The following is a 26,577-nucleotide window of genomic DNA, read 5'->3' as shown; positions in this document are numbered from 1 at the left end:
AAAACCCTTCAAGAGAGATATCCTAGTCAACCATTCCAAAGTTCACAAAAATATTAAGTTGGCAGAGACCTAAAAATCTAGTAGAACTCTGATTAACCTCTGTCATCTACTGTAACATACATTAAAAGTGCAAGCAGCTCTTATTTCCAGCAATTTTTTAAATGTTTAGAGTAATTTTTCTTTAATTTTTTTTTTAACATTTATTTTTGAGACAGAGAGAGAGAGAGAGAGAGAGAGAGAGCGAGCGAGCATGAACAGGGGAGGGTCAGAGAGAGAGGGAGACGCAGAATCCGAACCAGGCTCCAGGCTCTGAGCTGTCAGCACAGAGCCCGACGCGGGGCTCGAACCCACAGACCGCGAGATCATGACCTGAGCCGAAGTCGGACGCTTAACCGACTGAGCCACCCAGGCGCCCCATGTTTAAAGTAATTTTATTAATTATGTTTATGATTCCTATCTTTTATTGCTTTTACTTTCCGAGTCAACCAACATTTCCAGGAATGGCTAATTCCACCACGATGAGTAAATTTCTCCTCAAGGGCTTTGCTCACACATGGAAGCTTAAGTTCCTACTTAGCCTGTTACTGTGTACTTGGCCAGCCTGTTAGGAAATCTCATTATCACTGCCACCACAATGCACCAGAACCTCCACACACTCATGCACTTCTTCCTGAGGAATCTGTCCATTTTAGAAATGAGCTATATTTCTGTCACTGTCCCCAATGCCTGTGTAAACTCTCCGACAACAGAGCCATTTCAATGGTGATTTCCAGCAATTCTACTTTCAGTGTTTCACATTTAAAGCACCCAGTCAATCACACCCACTTACTGCAGACAGAAGGTACACTAATGAATTTATCACTTGGTTTGTTTCCAGAGGCTCCGCATTAAGCATCCCCAACTCCCACATCAGTCTAGCCCTATAAGCCCTTTTTGAGAACATCTTTGGCTCTAGACCAGAATCCATTCAGCTTAGCTCTTCCTACAGGTCTCTGAGCTTAGAGTTAAGGAAAGGAGCAAACTGAGCAAAGGGAGGAATGTATAGAGGAAAAGAAATATACACACGGATGCTGGGTGGCTCTGTTGGTTGAGCCTCTAACTCTTAATTTCGGCTGAGGTCACGATCTCAGGGTGGTGGGATCAAGCCCCGCATCAGGCTCTGTGCTGAGCGTGGAGCCTGCTTGGGATTCTCTTTCTCTCTCCCTCAGCCCCTCTCCCCACCTCACATGTGCACTCTCTATAAAATTTTTAAAAATACACAAAAATTTTTTAAAAACATACACAAAGTATTGTTTACCTTAAGTATAAAGCAATCAACCTATCCCCCACCCCCATATTACCATTCAAGTACTACCCTTCCAAGCATCTACTTCAATCCAAGCATTTTGGGAATTATTTTAAAACTGCCTTGAGGTTAAAACAGGATTTGGGGGATTTTAGAGATTTTAGTTTTAAGCAATCTCTACACCCAACATGGGGCTTGAACCCGCCACCCTAAGATCAAGAGCCACGCCACTGCCTGAGCCAGTCAGGCACCACTAAAATGTCTGTGTCATTTTACAGACCCGCCATCTAATTAATCCCTAAAAACTCTTAAATACAATTAAGAAAAACAGCAGCATTCTAATTTAAAAGGAAGTCTGTATTTATGCCTACAAGATTTTGTCATTAAAAAAAAACAAAAAAACAAGAAAAACATGGGAGTGCCTAGCTGGCTCAGTTGGCAGAGCGTGAGACTCTTGATCTCAGGGTTGTAAGTTCCAGCCCCACACTGCGTAGAGATTATTTAAAAATAAAATCTTGGGTTCCGGGGCGGCTCGGTCGGTTAAGTGTCGGACTCCTGGTTTCTGCTCAGGTCATGTCCCGTGCCAGGCTCTACACTGATGGCACAGCACTTGCTTGGGATTCTCTTCTGTCCTCTTTCTTTGTCCCTTCCCACTTGCACTCTTTCTCTCTCAAAATGAACAAACTTCAAAAAAATAAAATAAAATCTTAAAAGAAAAGGGGCAAATGGTAACAGCAAATACATGGAGAAATTCAAATGGCCACTATACATATGAGAATGTTCACCCACACTAGTAAGAGGAAAACATAAAATTAAAGTCACGAAACAGTGTTTCTCTCATTAGATTGAAGGAAAAAAAATTCTCAATACCAAGTGCAGACAAGGACATAGAACTCTGCTGTGATACAGCAGCTAGTAGCCACATGTGGCTAATCCAAACTGAGATATGCTATTAAGTACAAAATACATACCATATTTCAAAGATTTAATAAAAGAGAATGTAAAAGAATCTCATTAATTTGTACTGTTTACTTACTGATACGGTATTTTTAATATACTAGATAAAATATAATTACCTTCACCTGCTCCTTTTTGTTAAAGTGGCTACTAGAAAATGTTAAGTTCCATGTATGGCCAATATTGTATTTACACAGGGCACCACCTGCACCATTGATATAGGGCAACAGAAACTTCTGTATCCCACTGGTGGGAGCTTAAGTTGCTATGGCCACTTTGGAGTTAATTGTGGAAATACCTAAGTAGGTTGTACAATGAGAAAAGCCTACAATTCAGCAATTACACCCCTAAGTATAGGCTCTAGAGAAACCCTCACACATATGTATCAAAAGACATGTAAACTGCATTTTAGCAACATTGTTTACACTTACAAAAATAATCCAAATGTCCATCCAAAGAGATTACACAAATGTGTTATAACTGTCCAATAGAATACTATATAATATATATGCAATACTATTAAAAAGAGAGGAAGAGAGCAACAAGGAAAAACCCTGCAAACATGCTGAGTGAAAAAAGCAAATTGTATAAAAAAGCATTCCATATACAATCAGGCACAAAAACTCCAAAATCTCTTAAAACAACAGTAGATGCTATTTAGACATAGATCCACACATGGAGATCATATATGTGAGGGTAGGCAGGCACAAAATTCAGGACAGTGGGAAAGAAAGGATGGAATCTGTGAAGGTAACAGAAGGGCTTCAAGTATGGTGGAATGTCCTATATCCTAAACTAAACTGAGTAGCGGTTACTTTGGCGTTCATTATTCTTTATAACTCTTTTTATACCTGATAGATTTCTGTGTGTTTAACATATGATTGTACAGGCCATGTACAACACCATACTTTATGGATTTGGAGACACAAGCAGAAATTTCACAAATCTCCCCATGTTAAAAGCAGTTATACCTTGAACAACATCAGGATGCAACAAAAGCTACATACAATTATATGAACACCAAATACATAAACACCACTTTTATACCACTACTACCAATACGATGAGAAAAAGGGGACAATATATACATACTACATCAGGGATGAGCAAAACTTTTCTTTGAAGAACCATAAAATAAGTATTTGGGGCTCTGCAGAGCCATATGGTTTCTGTCACAACTATTCAACCTGCCACAGCTGTGGGAAAGCAGCTATAGACAATACATAAAAAATAAGCATGCTGTGTTCCAATAAAACTTTATTTACAAAAACAGGCAGGAGAAAAAATTTGGCCAACGAGCCATAGCTGGGTGACTCCTGTCTAGATACATCTTTTTGTTTTGTTTTTTTAAAATATTTATTTTTGAGAGAGAGAGGGAGAGACACAGTGTGAGTGGGGCAGGAGCAGAGACAGAGGGAGACAGAATCCAAAGTATGCTCCAGGCTCTGAGCTGTCAGCGCAGAGCCTGACGTGAGGCTCAAACTCACAAACTATGAGATCATGACCTGAGCCGAAGTTGGACACTTAACCAACTGAACCACCCAGGTGCCCCATTAATGTTTATTTATTTGAGACAGAGAGAAAGAGAGAGTCAGAGTGCAAGTGGGGGAGGGGCAGGCAGAGAGAGAAAAAGAGAGAGAGAGATAGAGAGAGAGAGAGAGAGAGAGAGAGAGAGAGAGAGAGAGACAGGGAATCCGAAGCAGGCTCCAGGCTCTGAGCAGTCAGCACAAGAGCCCGACTCTGGGCTGGAACCCAGACAATGAGACCATGACCTGAACTGAAGTCAGATGCTTAACCAACTGAGCCACCCAGGCACCCCTAGATCCATCTATTAAAAAAAAATCATGGGGCACCTGGCTTAGTCAGTAGAGCGTGCAACTCCTGGTCTTGGAGCTGTGGGTTCAAGCCCCACAATGGGTGGAGAGATTACTTAAAATCTTAAAAGAAAAAAAAAAAAAAAAAAGAGAGAAATCAGTAAATCCATTAAGTAAAATTCTAAAGAAGAAATGGATTTACATGGTAACAAAATATGCCAAGATATACCGGATAATCACAAAAGGGAAAATGTTACTTGTCCATGGGGCTAGCTAGTAATCACCAACTTCACCTGTGATCAAAGTTAGCACCACTCAGTGTGACAATCAGGCACTTTGTGCCTTCTGATGTGAAGGATGAAGCCACATCACCTATGAAGAAGCATCCTGGCCAAAATGTTTAACCTGAATTTAACTCAGTCTTTAGCTCTAATTTAAGAGTTTACAGAAGACAAAGGAGTAAGTTTTAAACAAGACCTCAAAGAATCAGACAAATTCTGAATACAGGACATTTTACAAGATAATCAGTCTCTTCAAAAAGACAGTCACTTAAAAAAAAAAAAAAAAAAAGATGGTCACTTTTTAAGTAGGTGCTTAAATTTAAAAGAGAATTGAGACACAACAGCAAATGCAGCACAATAATGCATGATGTTTCACTGGATCTTGGTATGGAAGGGAAAAACTATATAAGTCATTTCTGACCCAGCTGGGGACATCTGCATAAGGACGGGGATTAGATGACTTCTGGAGATTAGACAACCGCGTTATATATCATGATGACAATATTGTAGGTAGGAAGAAAATGACATTTGGGGAGTAGATTCATACTTAAGTACTGGGTGAAGTAACGTGGTATCTACAATTTATTTTGAAATGTTCAGCAAAGATTATATAAAGCAAACATGGTAAAAATATAAATACTGTTGAATTTAAGTAGTGGGTATAGAGGTACTCAATGTACCATGACAATGTTCTGTAGGATTAAAAATGTTCATAAACTAATACGGCATTAGATGTAACTATGCTTCTACGAAAAAATTTTTCATAGAAAGGCAAAAATGCATTGTGATTGTTAGTTTATTAAATTGCATTCATCAATCTCCTCTACAAATACTAGTTTTAAGTCTCCCCCAGAGTTCTCAAGGTTATGTATCAAATTTGACCCAAAAGAAACTCTTCTAAAGTTCATGACCTTGATGTTTTTTCAAGCACCTGCTTTCTAAAAGCAGAACAAGACAATTACAAGATACTCTATACTGCCATTTGATTTTCATACATTCTAAAAAGGTTCTAAATATATAACATATACCTCTAATTTCTTTATGGCATTTTTACTTATTACCTTGTATAATTAATCACATACGTTTTACTCCTTTCCTCACTCCCCCAAACAGCAGATTCAAATTATCTTTGTTCTCCAAAGTGCCTAATGCTAGCAGAAGTATTTATTTAGTAAATAAAAATTGAACAGCAAGAGATTTGTGTTCATACCTTTAACAAGTTAAGCATTCAGTCCTTGAGAAAGAATGCTAACCTCTCTCCTCTCTTCCTACTCCCTAGTCTACTCTCATTACAAGATATTGTTTCTATGAAAAACTTTACTCGGCAAGTATTTACAGACACAATATAGATACATGGACAGAGCAGCATACAAAACTAACACAGTTGTTGCCCTTACGTAGCTAACAAACTCTAACAGAAAATGAGAATCTTACAATAGAACTCTGGATTTTAGAATCAAAAGGACCTCAAGATATCATATGGTCCAGCCTTCTGCCTTAACTCAGGTAAAAATATTATACTGCATATTAAAACTACTAAATCCTAGAAAGACTAAGTAACTCGAGAAGTCACAGAACCATTGATAGTTTCTATGGGTGGGGCACCTGGGTGCAGTGGGTTAAGCATCTGACTCCATTTCGGCTCAGGTCATGATGTCATGGTTCATGAGTTAGAGCCCCGCATCTAGCTCTCTGCTGTCAGCAGGAACCCATTTGTGACCCTCTGTCTTTCTGTCTCTCTCTCTCTCTGCCCCTTGCCCACACTCTCCCTCTCTCTCTCAAAAATAAACAAACATTAAGAAAAACAGTTTCTATGGGAACCTCAAACTGTGTCTTCTGCCTAGGTTAGGTACTCTTTCAACCTATCATGTACTAATAGTAACAGTAGTAGTCATAGTAACGACGACAGTAACAGAAGGCACTCCAATGGCAGTGATTACGTGTGCCAGGCTCTATAGGAATAGCTTTACATGGACTGTCTCAAGCTAACAATTTTATAAGATATATTACCATTCTGGGACACCTGGCTGGCTCAGCGTGCGAGTCTTGATCTCAGGGTTGTTTGTTCAAGCTCCACATTGGGTGTAGAGATTACTTAAAATCTTAAAAAATAATACAAGATTTTAAAAATTAAATATATATATGTATATATATATTATCATTCATTTTACAAATGAGAAAACTGAGGTTTAGAAACATTAAGTAACTTGCTTTAAGTTATCCATCTACAGAGTGGTGGGACAGGAATACAAATCCAAGTAGTCCGACTTCAGTGTCCATGTTCCCAATCATCCTCCTTTTGGAGCTTTTTCCAGAAGCATAATCTGCTCCAAGTATAAAGCTTCTTACATCTAATAAACACTTACAAACATACACAAGTAAACTGTGCTAAGCATTCTGCAGCATTAACTAAATGCATAAAGTAGCAAAAATTCAGAAATATGTATCTAAATGTGTTGAGATGTCTCATGCACATTTGTGGACAAGTAATTCTCACCTAGATCTGTGGGTATAGAATAGTTTTCATTCACATGTGACTAAGAAGGATTTTATGATTATCAAGGCATTACTCTGAAATAATAAAGTTAAGGCCTAAAAAAAACAAAATGAAAAAAATAAAAAAAACACGGTCTCCTAATGTCATCACCATTTGGCCAACTCCTCTGAGCATTTTTCAACTGATACACTCCTGAAGCCACTGCTATACAGCATCTCCCAAACTGTATTAGCCATAATATCATCTGACAATCCATTAAATATCACACTTATCTTTTGCTGGATTGGTTTCAGTCCTTGTGAAAATGCAGTATCAATGTTATTCCAGCTAGCTCTCTAAAATTAACTATGCATCTCTTCTCCTTTCTATTCAAAATACACCTTATGCTTGACTCCATAATTTGCCCAGGCAATATATGCCTGAACAAAAACAAAAGACCCGCCTATAAGAATTCCAGTCTGTAGGGTGATCATAAAGTCTGAAAAGAGATATTATTTTAACATTCTGTACTGTAACATCAATTAGCCATTTATTATGTACGCATCTGTGTTTCCAGACCTGGTGGCCACCCTGTACTTAAATAAAAATCAAGCACAGACAGAGGCAGAAAAAAAGCAACACAAAACAAAAGCACAAGAGAAGAGAAAATAACCTGAACCTAAAACACAAACATATCACTGAGAAAAAGACTCAAGATCCAGGATAAGAGCAATAATGCAATCTAAATCATCACTAATCCTTCCAAACCCCTAAGTCCCTTACAAACTAGTTAGATTGCACAAAACAAAAACAAAGAAATGGAGAGTATAACCGCAAACTATTCTATGTATTAAGCCAAAAGTTATCATTTCACTTACACATTTTACTTCAAAAGACTCCAGAACAGATGACGAGAAAGAAATTAAACTCCACTTCCTCACACTTTGGACCTACAACCATCAAAGTTTTAATAAAATTCTGTACCATATAAATGAAACCAGTTACAAGAGATAATTTAGACATCAAGTAAGGCTTTGTCTTGTTTTTTAATCTAAACTATGGGCACATATTTCCAAATGTTGAACAGCTCAGTGAACCTGCTCTGACAGCACTGAATTTAATACATTCAAAGAGTTCAAATTCTTCTGCACATCAGCATTTTGATAAAAGTGATATAGTTACCAAAATACATTAACAGTGAAACTAGTAATTTGAGGGCTTAATTTGGGTGCTATAAATGAAGTCTCTTAGGTCTTGAATGGAACCAGTGCTCATTTTTATATTCAGGCCCTGAAATAAACACAAGTTGATTTGCTTTAAAATAAAATTTAAAAAAATCTCAACTCACTGCAGCAAGCAAGATCACATGAGAGTCTGGCTCAATGCCTCACAAATGAAAGCAAAAGACCATTATGTATGAAAATAAAAACAAAGATCAAAGATCTCTCGTGCTTATCCTAAGTGTGCAATGGTTGTGTAAACTCAGGAAGAGACATCTTTACCAAACTGGATCATCACTAGGAAAGGTACATAACAGAAAGTAGAAAAATAAGCACCTGATTCATATCTAAGTGCAGTAAGATATCCTCATGCAGAAATTTACAGTGCAGGAAAAACAATGGCACAACTTCAAGTTATACAGCACAGGTCTAGAATTAAGGGAAGCAGTAACAAATATACAGACCAATTTTAGCGCAATCAACTAAGAGACAGATTGGCTCCATCAGTTATCTTCAAAAGAACTGTCAAATAACCAGAAAAGAGAAGTAGCAGTCACAAATCAGTGACAGGAGCGCCCGGGGGGGGGGGGGGGGGGGGTGCTCAGTCAGTCCAACTACTGAAGTCATAACCTCAGTTTGTGAGTTTGAGCCCCACGTCTGGCTCTGCACTGACAGCGTGGAGCCTGCTTGGGATTCTCTCTCTTTGCCCCTCCCCCATTCTCCTTCTTCCTCTCAAAATGAATAGACTTAAAAAAAAAAAAAATGCATCACTGACAATACTTCCAGACACTATAAAGGCCAATCACTCACCTTTCAAATATACTCACAAAAGAACACAAGAAAGAGCAACAGGGTCTTTTCTAAACACAAATGACAACGTATGTTGTATAGGTACATAGCAAGTTACTGAAACCAATCTTGTTAACAAGTCCTACTCACCCTGTTCCTATTATCCTACCTTCTCCCATTTTCCCGTCTAGGAACTTATCTATCTATCCAAGGCTGGCCAGTAAAAGTAAACACCTGAAGGCCCCAGCTTCTGGTGGGATCTCTCTTCGACCTTTGGCTCACCTTTTAAAATCTTTGGTACAATATCTCCCCCTTTCTACTTCCTCTTTCCATGTATCAGTTTATGTCTAGTTATAGAAAAACTCTTCTTCCCTCCTTTTTTTCTTCCCTCTCTTTTGTTAATAATAGTAAAGCTCTATAAGGGCACCTAACTCAGCCAATGGAGAATGAGACTCTTGGTCTTGGGTCATGAGTTTAAGCCCCACACTCGGTGCAGAGCTTACTTTAAAAAAAAAAAAAAAAAGTAAAGTTCTCATCAGAGCTTCTAAAGTGTAGCATAGAAAACCATACATCCCAAATTTTCCACTCGTAATTTCGGCCATCCACAAAGGGAGTACAGTTGAAACATAAACTGAGGAAGTGTGTGTGCCATCAGAATGTAAAATTCATGAGGGCAGGGATTTTGTCAGCCAGGAATGGTGCTTTGCATATTAGAAGGCACTCAGGGAATGCCAGAATAATGGTTGGGGGTGGGGTGGCCACAGACTAAAAACTATTAAACTACATGGAATTCTTTACTTCTCAGTGGGTTGGTAGCCTAAAGTAATGGGAAGCTGCTCATATCTCAACTTGATCTCCCATACATTCTATCATTCAGAGTTGCTTTGAGTTCACAATTTCCTCTTTGTAAGGGACTAAGAAGAGCCACCTGTATTTAATAGATAACACCCTTCATTAACTCAGACTTGAGTGCTTTAATGAGAAGAGGGGGAAAAGAAAAATTCTTTGCCAAGATAAGTTAAATACCCATGAGCAATATGGACACTCCTAGATTCTCCTAGTTGTAAGAACATCTATTAACTACCCTTTTTCAATGTTAAGAGTGTACTTATACATACCTACATCAAGAAAATTAAATGCAATTAGACTTAAGAATCAGTGACATTACTCTCAAGCTTTAAAGTGCTTTGAAATCCTTTCGAATTTCACAAATTACTCTATTTATCCTTTGTTAAACCTGCTTTTCAGGTTTGCACTATCACACAAAACCTATTCATTTAGTTTTTTTCTTCTATTACACATTTGATTATACCTGATAACATAACCACATCTTAAAAACAGAAATAGTTTTCCACGAAGGAAAGAAAAGGTTTTTCATGTATCTATCATACAAATGCACTTATCATCCACCCGTAATTTGAAGCGGGGGACGGTCTATATAGACGAAAAGCACAATACTAGACACAGGTTTAACCTGCCTGTACCACTGCCAATAATTGGTCCCATCTCTAAAAGTAAGACAAGTTCCTTAACCTTCAGTAGAAGTCTTCCAATGTTCATCTCTCTCCTCTAAACATCAGACCATGTATTTAATAGTCTTTTGTTCAAAGGGATGTAAAACAAATTTTTCAATAAGGGTAATGTTTCCAAACTTTAAGGTCTTTAGATTTCAGAAAGAAATCAACTTAAAGCCAATAAATGTAATATTGATATTTCAACATACTCCCAAAAAAGCACTTTTGAGTCCATTTTTAGTAAGTTAATATTAAACTATTTAGTAAATGAGGGGTGCCTGGCTGGCTCAGTCAGTACAGCATTGTGACCCTTGATCTCAGGGTCAGGAGTTCAAGCCCCATGTTGGGCGTGGCGCCCACTTAAAAAGAATAACTTAAAAAAAAAAAAAAAAAACCACAATTTAGTAAATGAAAAAAAGCTTTCAATTTGTAAACTGTGCTTTAAATGTTAACAAACCATGTTAAATTTGTCTAAATAGATTAACAAGTTGAAATCCCACAATTGATTGTTAAACTACTGGGTTCTTGAACTTAATTATTAAAAGGGTATCATTATAAAAGGTGTATGTTATGCCAAGAAATAATAAGATATTGTAGATGTGGCCACAAGTTAGCTGCAGTTAAAAAAGAAAAATATTTACTTGAGAACTCCTCTGTGTCATGACCTACCATAATTCAGAGCAAAATGTTTAGGTCTCTGTTATTTAACATTAAATTTCAAGGGAGAAATAAAACACCCTGAAGTTTGAATGAAAACTAAAAAGAAGAAGAAGAAGAAGAAGAAGAAGAAGAAGAAGAAGAAGAAGAAGAATGAGCTACCTTATGCTATTTGTTTCTAAGGTTGTTAGATGATGCTAAAAACGAAATCTCATGATCTTTATAAAATCTGAAAGTTAAACTACAGTATATAGAATACACTTCTGGAAAACTTCTTTACATCAAGAATTTAGTAAAAACTTCTTTTTATCATTAACATTGATTCAACTACCTGATCAAATCACTCGAGTTAGTCTAAAAGGTGATTTTCTTTGGGGGGAAGGAGAAGATATAGCTTAAACACTGAAAAGTGTAATTCAGGTCAAATCTACACAAAGAGGCTAAACCACATTAGAGATGTTTCTTTTGAGGGGCGCCTGGCTGGCTCAGTCAGAGCATTCGACTTTTTTTTTTTTTTTTTTAAGTTTATTTATTTATTTTGAGAGGCAGAGAGAGAGCACACACATGTGCGAAGAGGGTACGGGCAGAGAGGGAACGAAGGAAGGAAGGAAGGAAGGAAGGAAGGAAGGAAGGAAGGAAGGAAGGAAGGAAGGGGGGAGAGGGAGAGAGAAAGGGAGACACAGGGAGAGGGAGGGAGAGGGTGGGAGAGGGAGGGAGAGGGAGGGAGAGGGAGGGAGAGGGAGGGAGAGGGAGGGAGAGGGAGAGACAGGGAGGGAGGGAGAGAGAGAGAGTGAGAGAAACCCAAGCAAGCCAGCTGTCAGCACAGAGCCAGAGATGGGGCTCAAACACACGAATAGGGAAATCATGACCTGAGCAGAAATCAAAAGTATGATGCTTAACGGACTGAGCCACTCAGGTGCCCCTGGAGCATTTGACTCTTGACCTCAGGATCTTGAGTTTGAGCCCCACACTGGGCGTAGAGATTACTTAAAAAAACAAAACTTTAAAAAAGTTAAGAAAAAAAGAAATGCTTCTTTTGAAAAAAGATTCCAAAATGGCCAATCAGAGATATTAGCATACTTAGTCTAAAAGATCAAAAGTTATTTTCTTTTAAATCAATATTTTGGTATAAACAAGTATCAACAAACACAAATAAACAAAGATTATGAAGTACCTTTTCTTCACCTATACTTGTTAGATCAGTATGACAGTTTATACAAAAACTACAAAAACCAGTATTCTCCAAATCCACCCTATTTCCCTTCCCTGTTTGGTCTGAGTACAGGATAGTGAAATGGAAAGTAGTCGGGTTACATTTCCAGGGTTTACCTAGTTTCTGAGAATTTTATCTCATATCCCCAATTAATCAGTCCTTTTAATCCACAACTCTACTGATATGATATATAAAATATATTCTACAGTAAAACTTTAAAGCTGCTAATATATTATTTCATTTTGACCCTCATTCTGAAATTAGTTCATTAAGAAAAAATAAAATAAAAAGAATCAAGTACAATGTGGGGGAGAGGGGAATGGATATCCAGAAATAACCATATTCTCCAACATTCTCTTCCTGCTAACCAAAATTTTATATGTTATGCTAAGTATCACTTGAATAAATTTTGCTATTTGAATTCTGGAATTTAAAATAAGTTTATTCTAACTCTGACACTGTCAGTTGTTTCCCAACTCATTTTTGTTTAAAATCAGTGAACTGTGAAAGGCATATTTCACAGAAAAAGTAAAATACCATGTTATATTTTAATAAGTTAATTTTACTCACTTTATTAATTTATGAAAGACCACTATAGAGTTAGAATTATACTTCCTTACTCTCTATTGTAGGTAGTATCACAAAATTCTTGAAAATAGTTACATGTAATATACAAATATTCATACAATGTAGATAATGCGTGTAACTAACACCAATGAGAGTGGGGGGAAAATTCACTCTCAGTGTCATGTGCGCTAAAAGAAATGTTTACCAACCCATTTACAAGGGCATATTTACAATTGTTCCACCATTGGCTCAATTTTTAATGAATCACCACAATCCCTAAGCGACACTATGGCAAATTCTACTCTTCAACGAGTATCACGAGACAGTCTATCAGCATCAAATTTTAATTCAAAAGACTTCGTAAAAAATGTACATTATAGGGAAAAAATGTACATTATAGGAAAACAAACTTTCAACATGAACTACTTTTTCTGACCCTTGTCAACTTGTGAATTAGTTTTTCTTAGAAGCACAGCTAGGTAGACATACCATTCCTTCAGATGATGTAATTTGTAGAGATTTGGTAATTACGATATGTTAACAACTAACATAAAATAATATTTATTGCCGTGACTATCAAACTTTAAAAGCTTTCACCTATTCCTGGAGTCTTTGCAGAAATCAGACACCTGGTATGAGAAAACAGGTGTTGAGAGCTCTGCTGGTCACTTCTAAGAGATTAATGCAACATGTACAAATTCCACAGATTATATACAAAAACTGAGGAAATCTTAACCAAGGGGTACAAAAGATCACATAAAAACACAACTCCATGCTGACAATGCAACATGGAGAGCCACTGCAGAAACTGTGATAAAACTTTATGAGAGCAAAAATAAATGAAGAGGGGAAAACACCAACCACCATTTAAAGAAGACACTGACAGAAGCAAAGAAGCACAGTAAAAATCAGGATTATCCCGGGGGGGGGGGGGGGGGGGGGGGGATCTGTTGACAAAAAAAACCAAAACAAAACAAAAACAAAAACCCAACCTGTTCTAAATACTAAATTTTAGAAGTGGAATTGAAACAACACATTGCCCATTCAGGAGGCCTACAAAAATATTTCTTTAAAAAAGTTATCACCTTAATAGTGTAACTTCAACCGTATTTTTTTAAAGCCTGTACACTTGGAAAAGATTATCATAATAATTAGAATAACTTGTCTCTATTTAGAAATGCTGTTTAAAAGCAGGCCAATGATAGGAACTCTGCTATTGCACAACAGAGAAAGTAAATGAAATAATGTCCATTAACATTCAGTGTTGATGGCATGTTGCTCAATCTCCCAGAACATAGGGACTTACAGTATCTGCCCTCTACAATTTACCACTTCTACGTCCGTGCAGTAGCTCAAATAAAATGAGTTCCTGTGTTAATCCCACAATAAACCTCAGTAATTCTCACATCACAGTTGTAAAGGTTTGTTAACAAAAAGAATGTTTTTCCCAAAATAGCTACATATCACTAAGACTACTCAAATTCCTAAATAATCCTTTTACAAGTCTCCTGCCAACTTTATTTTGATACATTAAACATGTGGAGCCTATTTTAAAAGGTCTTTAACTGTGACTTCATGAAAACAGCTTCCTAGTTGTTCATCTAATGTCTTCTTTTTAAAGTTTCCACGTTGTTTTTAAGCCGACTTGAATACTTATGAATCTGGGCCGACTATCAAATGCTTAAGAAGCAGTTTTGCCAAGTAAGATGGGCAAATGTTCTAGATCTGCTAAATCGGACAATAAAGGTCAGGCAACTTAAAAAACGAAATAACTTATTTCCAACATTCACTGAGCCCCTCTTTTTTAAATTACCTTGGTGTTATTCTCACATTTAACGTTTATGAATACAACCTACTTTTGAAAGGACATTAGACCCGATTAAATTATTTTAAAAAAACTGATCTTCCATATAAAGCCGGTTAGTCTACTCTTAATGGGCCTCTGGAAGATTTGGGGTACTGATGGCAGAAGTTTCATTTAAAAACTTTTTTGCGGAAAAGAATGACATCCGAAAAGGACTGCTGGGGAAGGCAGGGAAGAAGAGCCCGGAGTCACCAAGAAGAGAAAGAAGCGATTTAGAGCTACTAAGAAGGAGGTGGTGAGAGGCAGAGAAAGAAGAACGAGAAAGAAGATTTAACAAGGAAGTGAAGTGGAGCGCAGAGTGGGGCAAAAGCTGATGAGGAAACAAATGTAAAAGGTAGGGTTTTCAAATAGGCATGATCCAGGAAGGGATGAGTTAAAGCCTGGAGTAGCCCTAGCCCCAGTGCTTTGGTGTGAAAGAGACGCTCGCTGTCTGAAGCAGAAAACAGGGGGAAAGCAGTTCACTTCCAGGCGTTGGAGCAAAGTAAAATTCCCTGCCCCGAGCCTCTCCCAGCCTCGGCCGAGCGCGGAGGCGGCGGCTGGGGAAGGGGCCTACCCAGGAGCCAGGCTCCGCGTTCTGCTCCCCCAGACTCCACGGCAGAAAGAAAAAAAAAAAAAAAAAAAGGCGAGGATTAGACAGGTAGGGCCCACGACCGCAGCCCGGCGGCACGCCGAAAACGGTCCGGGGCCTCGGCGGTGCCCGCGAGCCGTTTCCCCTGCGGCGGGGCGCGGAGCGGCCTTACCTGGGGCGAGGGAGGGAAGCGAGGTCTAGGGCGTCCGTTCTCGCCCGCCGCAGAGAACCCTGCTGCACTCAACCCAGGCTTCCGACTGAGGCGCGACCCTGCCTCAGCCGCCGCTTCCCCGTCGGGGTCTCGGCCACCGCCTCCGCCGCCTCCGGGGCTGTTTACACCGTCGGGCCCCGCACGCCGCCGCCGCCGCCGCTGCCGCCTTCTCTCCACCCTAGCGCCGTTGCCGATTCGGCCGCCGCCACCTCCTCCGCCGCAGCCTCGTCTCTCTGGAGCATCTTCCAGCCACCGAACCCTGAGAAGCAGAGAGTCCAGCCGCGCCGGCAGGAAACTCCCCCGCAACTGCTAGGGGGACCAGGCGGTCAGAACACCGGCGGCTTTTCCGCCATTGAGCAGCAGCCGCTCGGCTCCTTCTGCAACCCCCTCCCCGCACCCTCTCCTCCCCGCCCCTCGAGCAGCCCCGCCCCCAGATCCCACCCGTTGGGACGGCGCGGCCTCTGGCTGCACCCGGTTGGCTGGGCTTCCCGTCAATCAGCGTCCCCCTCCCACTTCGGCTGCCCCGTACCTCGGTACTCAGTTTTCCCCGCCCACAATGCCCCGCCTCTCAGTTCCTAATTTCCCATTGGGCACCAGTGACCACCTTCAATTGGCAAGGTCAACTATCCATCAAACACCGCCCACTGAGTGAGACCCAACCCTTCATTACCATTTACTTTATTCAGCCCCGCCTCTAGACGTCAGGAACCAACCCACCCTACCAGCCATAAGTAGAGATCGCCATCAATCAAATAACGCCCACCTGCACTCCGCCTCGCAAAGCCCGAACCCTAACGATTCTCTTTTGTTATTGGTCCAAAGGGTGACCCGAACCCTCAATCATTGGCTTTCTCTGAGTGTCCGTCACTAAACCAATTTCCAAGTCCGTCACACTGGCTTTTTTTAAATAAACGCGCAAAAGGCGGGGAAGTATTCGAAAAGCGATTGGCTAGTCTTCGAAAACGGTCAAATCCAGACAGTGTGTGCGGATCCTTCCCGTTCTACGAGAATCATGCCCCTTTATTTCTAACCTCTAAGCCTTGCGTAAAACAAGCGCCATAAAGGAGCCAACGCGCTTGTGCAGTTATAGGTGTGGAAGCCTAGTCCCACCCGGAATTGCAGGGGGTTGGCTGCCGATTGGCTAACAAAGTCCTGTTAGGCCCTCATTGGAGAATATAAACGCCTCTCTTTGGCGTAGAGACGGAAGGGATGGCGCGGGCGAGGATCAGAAGCGGTCTGGGGAGAGGCGGTTGTTTTGCTTCAGCCAGCGGGAGGGGCATACGCGGGAGAGAGAAGCTCAGAACGCTGGGCTCCGGGGGAGGTGTTGCGGGGAGGGAAAAAGCCCGGATGTTTCCCAACAATGAAATCATCGCCGACCAATCAGAGCTGCTGAGCTGATATACCTGCCGGACCTGTCCGCAGTAGGGGAGGGAATGAGTTAGTGAGCGGGAAATTGGGGTTTCAGGAAAGGCTGGAAAGCGAACTGAGAAAATGGGACAGGCGATCCCTTCAAGAGGGCTCTGTGCTGTTAAGGGTTATTTGTGTTCTTTCTAAGCCTGCAATGCCTGGCATTCAGCCCTTGACATTTCCATGTTTTGTTTCTTAGTCAACATTGATTTTTAAAACTCGGCCTAGTCTTTGACATTCATTCCTTCGTTCCACAATTCTTGAGCGCCTGCTATTTGCCAGGCACTATGCGAAGAACTGCAGACACAAAACTAAATTAGGCAATCCCACTACAAGATGATACATGCTATCACTGAAACATGCAAGGGATGGTAGTGACATAAAGGGATCATCCCTGTGTATAGGTTTACTGAAGAAGGCTTCACAAAGAACAGTATCAGTCTAGAATGAATGATTCAAGAGGCAAAGGAAGGGAGTGGACAGGATTCCTTCAGCAATCGAATTAGACTAACAGGTATTGCCAGGTTAATTCCCCCCAAAAGAAAACTAAAGTGTAATTAAAGCATTCTAACACCTTAGAATACCTTTTTTTTTTTTTTTTTTTTTTTTTTTAATGAAAGTGTCCTGATAAAGGATTTAAACCTTATTCACACTTTTGTGTAAATTGGTTTGGACTGACAATCAGAGCTGGCCCAGCAATGGTGAGAATGGCAAAAATAAAGACTTAATTGCAGTTCAGATTTTTTCATCTATGCCCCAATTTTGCATAATAATAGGGGTTTTTACGGTATGGTGGCTAATGCACCAGCATCATAATCAGCTGGCGTGCAGATTCCTGGGTCCACTCACACCCATAATATCAGGGACTCTAGGGACAAGACTTAGGTGAATTTTTAAATTTTTATACACACCAATGATTGAGACCCTCTAGCATAGGTAATGGAGACACCATAAACTAAAATTTAGTTGCCCCACTTCTGCATGATGGGAGGAAAAATAATAAAGAAAAAAAGAAGTAGGCCCATTTAGACTTTGCCTTTCCCTTGTCTCCTTTGTTATCATTATCACTTCTTAGGAAATATTTCTTAAATAACTTATAGAATACATTTCCTTAAATCACTTTCCTTTGTCTGACATACTTTATATAGGGGAAAAGGAGTCTAGGATCTCAGCTTCCAAAATGAGAATCTAAAGATCATAAAAATGGAAACATCAGAGGACCCTGGTTTTGAGAATCCAGGCAATCTCAGAAGGACATCAGAGAGGTTTCTTGATCTGATTGATTTCCTTCTCACTTTCCCTTGGTTGACCCTAAGACTAATACAAATCACAATCATTTAGGTGGGCTGATGATTGCACATCATTCATTCTTTCAATCACTAAAAGTAAAGATGCATTGGGCACCCTGGTGGCTCAGTTGTTTAAGCATCTGATTTCAGCTCAGGTCATGATCTCAGGGTTCACAAGTTCAAGCCCCTGCCTCAGGCTCTCTGCTGTCAGCATGGAGACTGCTTCAGATCCTCTGTATCCCCCCCCCCCCCATCTCTGCCCTTTCCCCCACTTGTGCATGCTTTCTCTCTCTCTCAAAAATAAATAAAAATAAAGATACATTGAATACTGTCTTAGGGGTTAAGGATACAATAGGGATAAAATCACATTTAGGTTAACTTTCTTGTATGCTTTATTGTATTAAAACACTAAACCAATAGGGGTGCCTGGGTGGCTCAATCAGTTAAACATCCAACTTCAGCTCAGGTCATGATCTCACGTGGTTTGTGAGTTTGAGCCCTGGTGTTGGGCTCTGTGCTGACAGCTCAGAGCCTGGAGCCTCCTTCAGATTCTATGTCTCCCTCTCTCTCTGCCCCTCCCCTGCTCGCACTCTCTCTTTCTCTCAAAAAATAAATAAACATTAAAAAAAAAAACTAAACCAATAAAGAAGGTCCAACACAATTCACAAATTTAAAAGGTAAATTGGTGTGTACCATCATAAACATATAATGCATCATAAACATTGAGTACCATCATAGAGAGCTCTGATTCTAACTAGCTGTGTGAATGCAGCTAGTCTAAGCTCTCCTAGCTTTGTTTTGTTGAGATTTAGATGTTATTAAAGGCAAAGCAGTCCCCAAAATATAATAAAAACAATACTTAATATAATGTAGAGGGGCACCTAGGTGGCTCAGTCAGTTAAGCGTCCGACTCTTGATTTTGGTTCAGTCATGATCTCACAGTTCCTGGGATTAAGCCTGGAGTCAGATTCTGCAAGCTGACTGAAAGAAGCCTGCTTGGAATTCTCTCTCTCTCTCTCTCTCTCTCTCTCTCTCTCTCTCTCTCACTTTCTGCCCCTCCCCCTCTCATGCTGTCATGTTCTCTCTCAAAATAAATATATAAACGTTAAAAAAAAGTGAATGTAATGTAGAGAAAGTCCTGATTTTCCCAATGTAGACTACAGTATTCTGGTGGTCTTTTTAAAAATCATTTTATTTATGTAGTATTATTATTATTGTTATTATATTATTATTATTAGAGAGATTATTATAATTATATAATTATTATATATTATATATTTTATTATTTATTATATATTATACATTAATTATATTATATATTACATAATTATAATATAATTATAATATAATAATTATATTATTATTATGAGAGAGAGAGAGAGAGAGAGAGAGAGAGAGAATCCCAAGCAGGCTCCACACTCAGCACAGAACCCAACTCAGGGCTCAATCCCATGACCCGGGGATCATGACTTGAGCTGAAATCAAGATTCAGATGCTCAGCTGACTGAGCCACTCAGGCACCCCAGTGTTCTTTTTTAAATAAGACATCAGATATTGGGGTGCCTGGGTGGCTCAGTCAGTTAAGAGTCTTGACTCTTGATTTCAGCTCATGTCATGATCTCATGGTTTGTGAGATCGAACCACTTTGGCCTTTGTGCTGATAGCATGGAGGCTGCTTGGGATTCTCTGTCTCCCTCTCTCTTTGCCCGTCCCCCCCCCCCCCCATGCACACACACGTTCTCTCTTTCTCTCTCTCTTTCACTCTCCAAATAAATAAGTAAACTTTAAAAAAAAAAAAAAAGACATCAGATATGGGGCCTCTGGGTGATTCAGTCAGTTAAACCTCTGACTTCAGCTCAGGTCATGATCTCATGGTTCGTGAGCTCGAACCCCACATCAGGTTCTGTGCTGACAGCTCAGATCCTGGAGCCTGTTTTAGATTCTGTGTTTCCCTTGCTCTCTGCCCCTCCCCTGCTCGCACTCTGTCTCTCAAAAAAAAATAGACATTTAAAAAAAAAATTTTTTTTTAAGACATCGTATAACAATTTTTTCCAAACAACTTTGGGTGCCTCAGTTTTGCTGGTGTCCTAAACCCATCCTTGATAATCCAGTACTGTCTACTTCATGTAATTATTTTAAAGATCAAATGGGAGGTGCCTGGATGGCTCAGTTGGTTGAATGTCAGACTCTTGATTTCTGCTTAGGTCAGGAACCCAGGGTTATGGGATTGAGCCCTGCATTGGGCTCTATACTAAGCATGGAGCCTGCTTGGGACTCTCTCTCTCTTTCTCTCTCTGCCCCCTCCCCTGCTTGCATTCTCTGTCTCTCTAAAAAGAAGGGGGGGGGGGATTAAATGGGATATGGTATACAATAACAATACAGTGCCTGTCACAGTTGAATCATAATTCTTATATGTCACATAGAAGAAGTTTCATGTATTTATTCAGCATATTTATACACCTATTATATGCAAGCCATTATGCCCCCTCTGACAGGGTGCTTCAGTGTCAAACTTCAAATAGTCCAATTTGTGCAGACTGATCTACTCCTCTCTTAAGCCCTGGAAATATTCCAGTGATAAACCTGTTTTCCTCATTAAAAAAATTTTGGTGGTGGGGGGGCAGTGCCTGGGTGGCTCAGTTGGTTGAGAGTCTGACTTCAACTCAAGTCATGATCTCATGGTTCGTGGGTTTGAGCCCCATGTCAGGCTTTTGCTGACATCACAGAGCCTGCTTTGGAATCTTTCTCTGCCCCTCCCCTGCTCCTGCTTGCTCACTCTCGCCAGCGCTGTCTCTCTCTCTCTCACTCAAGAATAAATAAACATTAAAAAAATTTTCTTTAATTTTTTTTCACCAGTTCCACTCTACAAATACTTATTAAACAGTCACTGTGCATCAGGTATTATGGTAGATTATAGGCACTGCTGCCTTTGAAATTAGTTAACAATGAGTGGTGCCTGGGTGGCTCAGTCAATTAATCGCCTGACTTTAGCTCGGGTCATGATCTCATGGTCCATGAGTTCGAGCCCCACATCAGGCTCTCTGCTGACAGCTCAGAGCCTGGAGCCTGCTTCAGATTCTGTCTCCCTCTCTCTCTGTTCCTCCCCCACTCCCACTCTGTCTCTCTCTCTCAAAAAATAACATAAACGTTTAGGGCGCCTGGGTGGCTCAGTTAAGTATCCAACTTCAGCTCAGGTCATGATCTCACAGTTCATGGGTTCGAGCCCCGCATCGGGCTCTGTGCTGACAGCTCAGAGCCTGGAGCCTGCTTCGGATTCCGTGTCTTCCTCTCTCTCTGCCCCTCCACTATTCACACTCTGTCTTTCTCTGTCTCTCAAAAATGAATAAATATTAACAATAAATAAATAAATAATAAAATTTTTATTAATAAATTAATAAAATTATTTATTATTAATATTTCATATTATATAATATTATTAATATTATATTATAATATGGTATATAATATTAATTATTATTAATTATTAATAAATTAATAAAAATTAAAAATTAAAAAATTTTAAAGAAATAAATTAATTAACAATATTATTGTGATATAAAAAGAAATATATATTTGATTTCATCCCTGGTTCCTGGCACAGAGCTCCTAAAACCCTTATCATTTTTTGAATGATAGGGGTAAGAAGAGCATTTTTGTTATTCATAAGTGGCCTTTTTTTTTTTTTTTTTAAGTAAGCTGTAGGCCCAAGATGGGGATTGAAGTCAAGACCTGGAGATCAAGGGTCACATGCTTTACCACTGTGCCAGCCAGGCACCCCATAAGAAGCCTTTTTGAACCCTTGAATTTATGCTAATGAGGTAACTCTTAGAAGATAGCTGGTTGCCAGAGGAAGCAACAATGTGATGAGAAGGTCAGAATTTTCAGCGCCTCCCGACTGTTGGGGAGGGCAGAGAAGCTACAAATGGATTTAATCACCCATGACCAATGATTTAATCAATCATACTTAGGCAATGAAGCCCCCATAAAAGCCCTAAATGACTGGTTTGGAGACTCCTGGGTTGGCATACACACTGAGGAGCTGAGAAGGTGGTGAGCCCAGAGAGGCCATGGAAGCTCCATGCCTCTTCCCACATAGCCTGCCCTATGCATCCCTTCCATTTGGCTGTTCCTGAGTTATATCTTTTATAATAAACTGACCAGAGTAAATAAAGTGCTTTCCTGAGTTCTGTGAGTGGTTCTAGAAAATTATCAGACCCAAGGAAGGGGTTATGGGAATCCCCCATTTGTAGCTGGGTGGTCAGAAGAACAGGTCACAACCTGGGACTTGTGACTGGCCTCTCAAAGAGGGGTCAGTCTTATGGGACTGAGTCTTTAACCTGTGGAAACTGCCCTAACGCCATGTAGTCAATGTCAGAATTGCTTAAGGTGAGGAAAACAACCTGCACATTTGGTGTCAGAAGTGTTGTGAGTAGAGTAGGAAACAACTTTTCCCTTTCATCGACCACTATTACTTTCTTAGACAGGTTCTACCCTAGGTGGCTCAGTCAGCTGAGCGTCCAACTTTGGCTCAGGTCATGATCTCACCGTCTGTGAGTTCGAGCCCCACATTGGGCTCTGTGTTGACAGCTTGGAGCCTGGAACCCACTTCAGATTCTGTGTCTCCCTCTCTCTGCCCCTCCCCTGCTCACACTCCGCCTCTCTCTCAAAAATAATAAATAAACATTAAAAAAAAAAAGTTCAACCCTGATTTTAATGAAACCACAACATGGCTTCTCTCAGTCTCTATTTTTTTTTTTTTTTACTTTTTAAAAAAAGTTTATTTATTTATTTTGAGAGAGAGAGAGCCAGGGCGAGTGGGTAGAGGGGCAAAGAGAGAGAAGAGAGAATCCCAAGCGCTGACAACTTGGAGCCTGACACAGGGCTCCAATTCACAAACTGTGAGATCGTGACCTGAGCAGAAATCAAGAGCCAGATGCTTAACTGACTGAGCCACCCAGGCGCCCCAAAATAGTTTCTCCTAAAAATGTGTCTCAAAGAGCTCCAGAAAGCCCTTTACGACGAAGACCCTTTTATCCCAAGGTATCTGGGATTCAGCAAGAATTAGGCCACACATGCTAAAAATTATTTAAAAAATCCATCAGAATGTTGCCCTCTGCTCCACATTTAATTCTTATTTCAACACTAAAATATTGTTTAAAGTTTTTATCATCATGAGGGGAAAAGTCTTTTTTATAAACCATGTCATAAAGTTAGAGTTGTGTTTGGCTAATAGAAAACCTAAACAGTGGCTTAAATAACTGGAGGGTGTGGGTGGTGGGTGGATTTTTTCTTTTTTTTAACAAGAAGTTTGGGAGGTGAGGCAGTGATGTCAGGGTCAGTGCTTCTACAATTATCTTGTCACCCCAAGATTGCAGGATGGTTACTGCAGCTTCAGATAAGATGCCCAAGTTCGAGGCAGTAGGGCGTGAGGACATCACATGACCACCCCTAGCTGTAAGGGAGGCCAGGAAGCTTAGGGAACTGTGATGTCATCAGTTTCTGAGAGTGAAGGTCCTCAAACTTTACCAAGCATCAGAATCCCCTGGAGGGCTTGTGAGAACATGAATTGTTAGGTCGCTCCTCCCAGAGTTTCTGATTCTGTAGGTCTCAGGTGAGACCTGAGGATTTACATTTCTAACAAGTGCCTTAATGCTGCTGCTCCTGCTACTGGTCCAGAGACCACGCTTTGAGAACCAGTGACTTAGGGTGATCATGACCCACTGCCTGGCATTGGCACACGGCTGTCTAGATGCATGGCCATGTTAGCATTTATAAATATTTTTGTAGGTATATTTTCTGTTTCATCTCTTGCACAAATAACAATAAACTCAAGCAGGGGTGCCTGGCTGACTCAGTCCGTAGAGCATGCAACTCTTGAGCTTGGGTTTGTGGGTTTGAACCCCATGTTGGGTAAAGAGTTTACTTGAAAAATACATATATACATATATATGTACATTGGAAAGAAAGAAAGAAAGGAAGGAAGATAGAAAGAAAAGAAGAGAGAAAGAAGGAAAGAAGGAAAATAAACTCAAGCAGAAGCAAGACCAAGAAGTCTTTGCAGACACCAGTTGGTCCTCAATGCATCCAGCCCTGTCTTTCCCAAGCCATTAAAGAGCTTAGACTCTGAGACACTGGAACTTTACAGCTTTCTAACTTCCACTAAAATTAAGTGGATCGGCTGCCATGGACAATACTTTAACTGAAGTTTATCCTTAAGGTACAATAGCTCTCCAGCTTGCATTAGTCAGAGTTCAGCAAGAAACAAATGATGCACTCAAATTAGGAATTTTGAGGAGAGTGTCATAAAGGGACTATTTCCAAAGGTGCAGGCAGGGTAGAGATAAATCATACGGTCGAATCCCCTTGGGCTAGTAATGGAGGCACATTATCACACCTGTGCCTGAAGGGATGTCGGTTGGAAAGGCTTGCAGGAACAGAGAGGTGCGTGCAGAGTCCTGTGTCAAGAACTCTGATCCCCGTTGAAGGACAGAGTGAGCTCTTTCCAACTAGGGAATAAATACCCCAACCTCATCTCCTCCCTCCCTTTGATCTCATGCCAGCGCTACCCCTCGGCCAAACCCAACTAGAGCCTATTGATATTGTCCATTCAGGTCACAGGACAGAATGGAGAAAGGTAGAGGGACATCTGGAGGGACAACAAGAGATATCCAGCACAGACATATTTGAATTTTATACCATTTATTTTTAGGTATAGAATTAGTCTTTTTCCATAGTTAAAGAAAACTCAAATTGCAAAACAGAGTATGGTCTGAGGACCCTTGAGGGTCCGCAAGGTCAAAACAATTTTCACAATAATGGCAAGACACTATTTGCCTATTTCACTCTCATTCTTTCAGAAGAATACAGAGCCTTTCTAGAGGCTATAGAACATGTTCTATTGCAACATACTGCAATAGCAGATACAGAGTCCAACTGTCTTCCATTAAATCAGAAATTAAAGAGATCTGCACACATAGAAGACAATGTCTCCTTCCTTACTAATATTTTCGCTTTAGAAAATACAGTTTTTTTCACCAAAAAATTCTCTTGATGTGAACACATAGTGGGCTTATATTTTATGAATTAAAAAATATTTTTAAATTTCTCAATTTTAATTGCTAGCACAAGAAATGTTTATAGACATAGCCTGCACAAACAAAAGCTCCTTGGGTACTTAACAATTTATAAGGCTACTGAGGAATTCTGAGAGCAAACTCTCAGAGAACTGCTCTAAATCATACTCCACATAAGGCTAGCTCCAAAGGTAGTCCAGCTTTAGCCAGTTTAAGGAGCTGGGGAGAGGGGGAAGGGAACAAAAAGGCTGACCCAGAAGGTAAAATGCCTGCCTTTCTTATCTCTACTCTCTTGTCTTCCCCTTTACTTCTTTTTAAAGGTACCTGGTCCAGAGACCACACTTTGGGAACCACTGACTGAGGCTAATCATGATCCATTGCCCGGCATTGGCATGTGGCTATCCAGATACATAGCCACATTAGCATTTCTAAATACGCTTAACGGCTTTATTTCTGTTTTATCCCCGCACAGATGAAAATAAATGCAAGCAGAGGCAAAAGCAAGAAGTCTTTGCAGACACCAGTGGGTCTTCAATGCACCCGGCCCTCTCCTTCCCAAGCCTTTACGTTTTCTGATTTCCTCTTCCTATTGAATCCCTTTGTGGCTCCAATTCTAGAACAGTTATCCTATAATAGACCATATTATGATTATTTAGGTAATTTCTTGTTTCTGCTTCTACCCTCTCTGAAGGACATGAGTAGGAGTACACATGTACACACAAGTACACCCACGCACAGGATGAGAAATTCTTAACTTGGGGGTCCACAACGTCCCAGGGGATTGAATTCACAAGTTTAGGAACTTGGACAGGAAAAAACTTACACATTTATTTTCACTAGCCTCTAACTGAAAGTTAGCATTGCTTTCTTATAAATGTAGACAGCACCACAGTAGCACCAGCAGTGTCTGTGACTTTATCACCAACAGAAACTACTGACATTTTTTTATATCCCATTAAAGTCGTGGATCTCTGGAATTACCATTTACACTCAACGCTATTTTGAAATTACAGGAGTTATTAGACTTGACCCTATATCCTGTTATTTAAAGCATTCATAAGGAAGCACATGTGGGGCACCTGGGTGGCTCAGTGGGTTAAGCGGTCTGAACTTCAGCTCAGGTCATGATCTCGCGGTCCATGAGTTTGAGCCCCGGCTCGGGCTCTGTGCTGGTGGCTCAGAGCCTGGAGCCTGCTTTGGATTCTGTGTCTCCCTCTCTCTCTAACCTTCCGCTGCTCATTCTCTCTCTCTCTCTCCCTCAAAAAATAAATAAACATTAAAAAGAAGAAGAAGGGGGCGCCTGGGTGGCTCAGTCAGTTAAGCGTCCGACTTCAGCTCAAGTCATGATATCGCGGTTCATGAGTTCGAGCCCCGTGTCAGGCTCTGGGCTGA

General features: G+C 40.4%; 1 protein-coding gene across 5 annotated transcripts in view; it reads right to left on the bottom strand.

Annotated features, from left to right (window-relative positions):
- PPM1B (protein phosphatase, Mg2+/Mn2+ dependent 1B) overlaps positions 1–15,490 on the bottom strand; it is a 91,696-nt gene extending 76,206 nt beyond the window's left edge. For all 5 annotated transcript variants that reach the window (XM_019466427.2, XM_019466505.2, XM_019466355.2 and 2 more), the window contains exon 1: positions 15,378–15,490. The gene's annotated coding sequence lies outside the window, so the exon portion shown is untranslated. The remainder of the gene's footprint in view (positions 1–15,377) is intronic.
- Positions 15,491–26,577: the final 11,087 nt, after the last annotated feature.

This window comes from Panthera pardus, unplaced genomic scaffold (genome assembly GCF_024362965.1).
Source record: "Panthera pardus isolate Hobbes unplaced genomic scaffold, ASM2436296v1 HiC_scaffold_25, whole genome shotgun sequence".
In the NCBI taxonomy this organism is placed as follows: Eukaryota; Metazoa; Chordata; class Mammalia; order Carnivora; family Felidae; genus Panthera; species Panthera pardus.
Note: the sequence above shows the minus strand (reverse complement) of the source record. Positions and strands in the feature narration are given on the sequence as shown.